At 40.7% G+C, this 7215-nt stretch overlaps 1 long non-coding RNA gene across 1 annotated transcript in view; it reads right to left on the bottom strand.

Annotated features, from left to right (window-relative positions):
* Window positions 1-7215, bottom strand: part of LOC147764238 (uncharacterized) — a 30842-nt gene that overhangs the window by 1076 nt on the left and 22551 nt on the right. The window contains exon 6 of the long non-coding RNA XR_015335431.1: window positions 5413-5496. This is a non-coding gene — a long non-coding RNA (uncharacterized LOC147764238). The remainder of the gene's footprint in view (window positions 1-5412; window positions 5497-7215) is intronic.

The raw sequence follows: 7215 nt of genomic DNA, 5'->3' as shown, positions 1-7215 counted from the left end.
GCTCTACGAAATGCAAAAAAGAACGGGTCTCTAGCATTAATGGTTCCCGAATTATAGACAGTTTTCAGTTTCGGTATCTTATGGCCGCTACTCCCGTGAAAATGCACTGATTGACCCCGAATTCACGGAGATGAAAGATGACCCAAAGGGGAACACTTTCCAATAATATTATTGGTTAAGTCTGTGTAGTGTCTGAATAACAGCAAAAATTTTTTTTTTCGTAAAAAAATTCGTTTTTTTGAAAATTTTGGCCCATTTGAAATTGAAACAAAGGTCAAAGGTCAAATCCAAGGGCATATTTGAAATCTCCACATATGCCTTTCGGTCAGCCATCTGTAGAAATTTTTCCCATAATTCCTTCCGTAGGGTAGATAATTGGCATTGAATTTTCTAAAATTTTGACAAGGGTGCAATTCAACGAGTGTCACGCCCAGGTCAATGCACCGACATAGACAAAAAAACTTGGGGGTTCAAGTTGAGGTTATATGTGACCTAAATCCAAGAGATGGGGACAGGGGTCCTTGCGGTCTAGGAGGAGAAGCGGTAACGGTGACTTGTATCCGGCGCCAGTACGTGGAGCCGGCGGAGCCAACGGAGCCAATGGAGCCGGCGGAGCCGCAGGAGCCGGCGGAGCCGGACGAGACGGGTCGGGACTTAAACCATGAGTACCGCCAGCGTACACGCTGGTGGTACTAATAAAAAGTTAAATGCAAATTTCTCTGCCTTAATTTGCTTCAATTGTTTTGAAATATGGACACATGATTCTGGGCATGTGTGAAAATATGAGATAAGCATCTTAACTGGTTGGGACTACCGTATAGCTAAAAAAAAACACGACTATTGGTACGCGTATGATCGATAACTGATTTAATTCTCGTAAGATTACCATCCGCCCCCTTCCTTATGAATAGGTATTACTTTATTAATACAATGCAACCGTCGTGTAGCCGCATGTTAGAAGACAATGTTTGATTACGCACAGCAGTAGGAGGCCGCTACCCCTTCCCAGCAAGGAGTCAACACAGCAGCGCGTAACCCGGGGTTAATTAGGGGTTATTAGCTGTCCACTTATGATCGGTATTGTTCGTCTTGATTGCAGCACACTTCCTACTCACTATTGGTTCGACCGCCTCTTCTTTAAATATTCTCTCAAACCTTTCCTCAGTCAGCCGAGAATGGAAACACGTTTATCTGCCGATAAACTACGTTGTTGATGTATTATTCGGCATCATTCTACAGTGGGTCATAAGGCTCTATCTATCATTTTTTTCGTCTCGCATTTTACCAGATTAAGCTGACGCTCGAAAACTAAATTTAATGAATAATTTTCTCACGTGCACCGTATCCAGCTAATTTTACGACAATAACTACCACGGCACCTCCGCCATTTGCAATTGTAGACGAACCACGTGTTTCCAACTGATAGGCCAATACAACTATACCAGACCCATTGTACGAGAAAAGACCGTTTATATTTAATGAATTAAAAAACATTTGAGGATTGCGATTTTCTATTGATATACTTACTATCGATGGTATCCCTGTATTAAATCATCCACTGCTACCCCCTCTTTTGTAGTGTAGCATGACTCGTATCACAAGATGGCCTTAGAAATGAAGTAAGACAGGCCTACACTCTGATAGTTTTTAGTCTATTATTAACCCTAATGTCGTTGCTTGTCATTCATTCTAGAACTCTCTGAGCCATCGCAAAATTATTTGCCAGGACATTTAAAGGCTACTTCTTAACGGATTTTTTTTTATTTGCACTGAGTCCAAAATGTTCGAGGACATCTCTGTCGTTATCGCCGTTTCTCGGACGCAGTCCCAGACAAAGGATCGGAAAGTTTCTAAATAAAAGAACTTATAAATGCTGCCACTAGCCATCCTTATTGTTCCTAAGTAAAGAGAGGCGATAATGATCTTTTCTTTCTTCTAGCTTAGTCTGTCGACTAAAATGAACACGGTTAGGCCTACAATGCAACCACCTATTATTAGGCTACGACCATTAATGAGGTTCTTTGCTACACTCCCTTTCTTCATGATCGCGAAACCAGTGGGGTGCTGTGTTTTAAATATATAAAAAAGGGTCTCGCGAGGTGAAGCTATAATAATGAAATAAAAAAAATCCAATGAATAGGCCTATCTAATAAACCATGAAGCACGTAGTCTAGGCCTCTTCTTTGACCGACATCACATTTTTACATTCTTTGTTTTAATAAGAGGACGAACGTGGTCTAATTTGTCTTTTGGTGGTGTGTGATTTTGCTCGAAGTAGCGGAGTCAAGTAAATCGGTGATTTACCGTTGGTAAGAGTAGCGATCATCGCTCCTGCGTCCTCATAGATTACTTTCTAATCACCCGTAATTAACGCAGTCAGGAATAAGCGCTCAAATAGGGGTTTTTGTATCAGGGAAAATTTTAGTATTAATCTTATGTTATTATGTATCTGTATTATGTAATCATGTAACTCATTTTCCCAAGGCAACCACCAATTATGACGACCATTAATGAAGTTCTCTGCTACACTCTCTCCTCATGATCACTTGCTCGATCGTGAAACCCTGGAGGTGTTGTATATATATTTGGGGTAGTTTACTATAGCATGCTACACTCTCCTCATGATCAGCTGCTCGATCGTGAAATCTGGAGTGAAACCCTTGGTTTATCTAACAATGGTTTAAATAAATAAAAAGGGTGTCACGGAGGTGAAGCTGCTTAACTCATAAGAATAACGAACGAAAAAATACGATGAACATTTAAGAAACCACGAAGCACGTATGTTTTGACCGTTATCGCCTTTTTTACATAAGATGTCTCAACAAGAAGGCAGATGTATTCCAATTTGTCTTTTGTTGGTGATTCTGCTTCAGGTGGCTGAGATTAGTTGATCAGTGATGCACCGTTGGTAAGAGTAGCAATCATCACTCCTGCGTTCTAACGGATTACTTTCCAACCCCCCATAATTAACGCAGCCAGGAATAGGCGCTGAAATAGGGGGTATTAAATCAGGAATTAATTTTTGTAATTATGTATCTGTAAAATAAGAATCGTAACATTATCACGTATTTTTCCTGATGGAAAATATCATAATTTATGCACACTGATCGAATTATAAAGAAAATCTCCAGATGTAAACAAAGGTCAGTCAAGTATCACTCATCCCAGGCTGCAGGGCAGATATAGAGAATTGAATGAAGCGCCAGTGATCTGGCAACCCTACAAATTTGTCATAATGATTCATGGGCAAACAATAGAAGCATGATATTAACACCTTTTACAGTGTGAATGACGACACCTTATGAGGCTTTTGTTTCTTCCCCTGGGTTGGTATTACAAAGTAAGTATGTTGACGTAAGTGTGTTGACTTTTGCATGTTCAAAGGAACAATGGAAATGTCATTTCAAAACAAAGAGCCACATTTCCCTACTTAGGTGGCCAAAATATTGTCAATGAAACGCAAAAAAGACAAAATCACCAGCTGTTACTGACTGAGTCTAACTCAAATGCAAAAAGGTACGCACAGCGACAAAGCGCTATTGTAAACAATGACCCGACGATGAGATCAATAAGATGTATAAAATGACTATTTGTACTATAAAACTGTACCCCTGCCCCTACTTGTATATTATTACACACACAAGGCCACCCTATACCAGAGTTACAGATTGATTTTTCATTACACAGTCTCTTGCACTGAAGAAAAATACTCATAATTAATTTGCGGCCCTAGTAGAGGGTCTTCTCTCGCTTTCTCTCAAATCAAAATAAACTAGCAAACATGAAAATTGGCAAAATGTATTAGAATGTAGTGTTGCGAACCCTTTAAACAAAGTGAATGGTAATATGCACGTTTAGACAAATTTTAATTTTAATTTCAATTAAATTTAATTTTAATTAAAATTGATATTACCAAAATTAGTAAATGTCGTTTGCGTCATGTATCAATATTTTTGCGCATAATAGTACCGACGTTATAAACATTCAGCAAAGATATTTGGAAGGCCGCTCTTTTGTTGTTTATATCAAAGGAAAACTATTTGATACCCATCGTATCAATCATTATACCATGATAAGAGATTAGCATACTAATTTATGTCCCCAGTAATAATAAATTTAACAATAACAACAAACCTTCCTACTGTGCTTTCCGTTGCAAAAACAATTAGCCACGACTGTTTTATATATTAATAGATATTTATAATAATGACAATTTCAAAATCTTCAAAAGTACCGACAGGGACACGATCTCCCGTCGGGTAGGTTGCAGGCGATTCAACAACGTTAACCGTTGTTCCACCAATTCTATTGTTCACGAATACAGATATCGACAGCTCTGTATTGCCGCGCATGCCGAAGCTTTGCGGAAATTGCCGAAGGCTAGGAAAATTCTTCAAAATATACTTTTATTACATTTAAACAAATCCAGACTATCTCCCACTGCCCTGAGGTATGGCTAAAGGCTTTCAGTTGTCATCAGACTTTGTAATTTGGGAGAAAAAAGTGAAACAGTAACTTCTGGTGATGAATAATAGGTAATAGTGCTGCAAGGTGTTGTTTTTTATCCCTGATGTACGAGTAGCTTTTTCTACAGTTTCTATAATTCTCTTAACGTATGAAAATATGCAGGTTTTCTGATATAATAAGACTTTGATAAAATCAAAACCAATAATACTTTTAAAGTCGAGAGTCGGGATAAATATCGGCAAGGTGGAGATATGTCCCGCCGGCGCTTCCGCAACAGCAAGACTGAAGGACGCAAGTTACAAAGCAAAACATGTTTAGTCAAGTTAAAGACTTAATTACTGGTTTAACTTCAGCGGCAGTGCCTACTGCTGTGAGCAACAGATTCAGATTCTTTATTGACAAACACCTTCACATAAAGGTATAATCAATTACAATACGATACTAGTGGCTAGAACATAGAACAGACAAATAAATAGATAAATAAATATATATATATACATATAGATTAGCAATTGTTGAAATCAGTGACTGTACACATGTATACGAATGTCGACAACATGCGCTGTCCATCGTAATCCCCCTATCATTAACACTGTCGGGGACGTGCGCATTAGCGCGTCTGATGTAGACAGCGTGTGCTATTAAAGTGACCGGGGACTTATTAGCTATAGTGTAGTTCAGGTGCACTTTGCTGAGGAATAAAGTGAGAGAAGTGGAAAATTATTAATAAAAAGATTTAAAAATATTTTTACTTTAAACTCAAGTGCAAGGCTAATTGTCACAAGTGTTGTGTTGTTTGTGTGCGTTGTGAGGACACAGGAAAATGTCTTTCTCTGCATAACAATACTCACCACTAAGCTGGGTATACCCCCCCCCCCCCCCCCCCCCCCCCCCCCCCCCCCCGCCTTGCACTAGGGCCATGCAGTTTCCTGTTTTTCTGCACACCTGGGAGAGATAATACTATAAAAACCCTGTCCCTGGCTCCTGTCTCAGTAGGCACTTGCTAACCATGCTGTACAGTAAAGGTACCTGGAAAACACAAAGAAAAGATGTATTTGTGAAGGGACACAAGCTAGCCTTTAGAAGACAGTAGTCAGACAACCCTCCAGAGCCCATTGTGAGAAGATATATCAGACCCAGCTTAGAGTTGTACCAGGCAGCCTCCTCTCCACCCCCTGTCGGGCCATCAACAACCCTCAGCAGCAATCCTGATGTCTGACAGCCCTCTAGAGCCCATTGTGAGAAGATACATCAGACCCAGCTAAGAGTTGTACCAGGCAGCCTCCTCTCCACCCCCTGTCGGGCCATCAACAACCCTCAGCAGCAATCCTGATACACTTGTGACACTAAGACATAGAAGGGCCCAGCCAGAGAGTTTAGTTTGTCCAGTGCCCCCCCCCCCCCCCCCCCAACACACACACACACACACACACACACACACACAGATGATGAATACAAGTTGGTTTCAGGAGAAAAAATTGTCAATCTGGTCAACAAAGTCTTGTCAGAGCACACACCCGAGAGCACTAGCTGGCTGAATGGTTTGGGACAAAGAGGCAGAGAACAAGTGGGGAGTAACTTGGTCAACGGGACTAAAATGTGACACATGTCAGTACAGGACAGGGAAGTAGAAACTATACAATGAAGTCCAAAGCAAGCAGCGTGGCTGGAGATAAGTAACAGTGAATGCAGGCTTGCAAGTTATGGCCTGTCACAGAACATGATCCCTAACACAGCAATGAGGCAGATCCTAATGGCAAGCAATGTGACCCCGCCCAGCCCATCAGCCATGCAGACACAAGCTAACAAAGTCAGTGCAGTGATAACAGAATTGAACAAGGCTGACATGCAGCAACACCATGAAAACTTATGTCACATTCAAGATCTCACAGGGTATATATATATATATATGGAGGACAGCCTATAGCAGTGGAAGGAGATGAGAGATACAATAATAGTCTGTTCAGCGGAGGGAACAAAACACCATACCAGCCAGCCACTCAGACTATGTACACTGTAGAAGACAATGTGACCAGCCAGCCACTCAGACTGTGTACACTGTAGCAGAGAATGTGACCAGCCAGCCACTCAGACTGTGTACACTGTGGCAGAGAATGTGACCAGCCAGCCACTCAGACTGTGTACACTGTAGCAGAGAATGTGACCAGCCAGAAGGATGTTATTGGTGTTTACTCTGGTAACAAGCTCTGCCGTACTGCTCAGAAGTAGAAGGGAAGATGTCTCTATGAGAAGAGGATAGCATCGGGGATGAAAAACATGCCATGCAACAGATTTTTGAGGATATTTCTGGAGAGGTCACAGTTGGCACCTTAACTACTAATGGGGATAGCCAAGCCCACTCTGCATGTGCCAATGTTGATGAAAGTCTTCGGGACACACGACACTTTACCAAAGCTTTGAAATAACAAATAGAAAAAGCACCATTTTCTGGTCAAGTGTTTCCAGCAAAAACAAAATACACTAGAGACAAAATGCAAAAACGTTTTGCTCAGTGCATAGCAATGGGCTGCTATTCTGAATTTGATGCTTGCTTTAAAGCAAATCATGGGGACACAGAGTTGATTAAAAGAGCACTGAGTTATGTCACTGACTCTATAATTAGTTGTTACAGTGGTTATAATAAAGTGACTTGAGTAGCTGGTGGTTTGAGAGACCATATGCTCTTTATTACTTCTGTACTAACTCAAGTGTATAATTGATGACGTGAACTCTACACATAAGATATAA

The sequence above is a fragment of the Lingula anatina genome, chromosome 1 (assembly GCF_051362555.1).
Source record: "Lingula anatina isolate TDL-2025a chromosome 1, LinAna3.0, whole genome shotgun sequence".
Classification (NCBI taxonomy): Eukaryota; Metazoa; Brachiopoda; class Lingulata; order Lingulida; family Lingulidae; genus Lingula; species Lingula anatina.
This window is presented reverse-complemented; position numbering and strand designations above follow the sequence as displayed.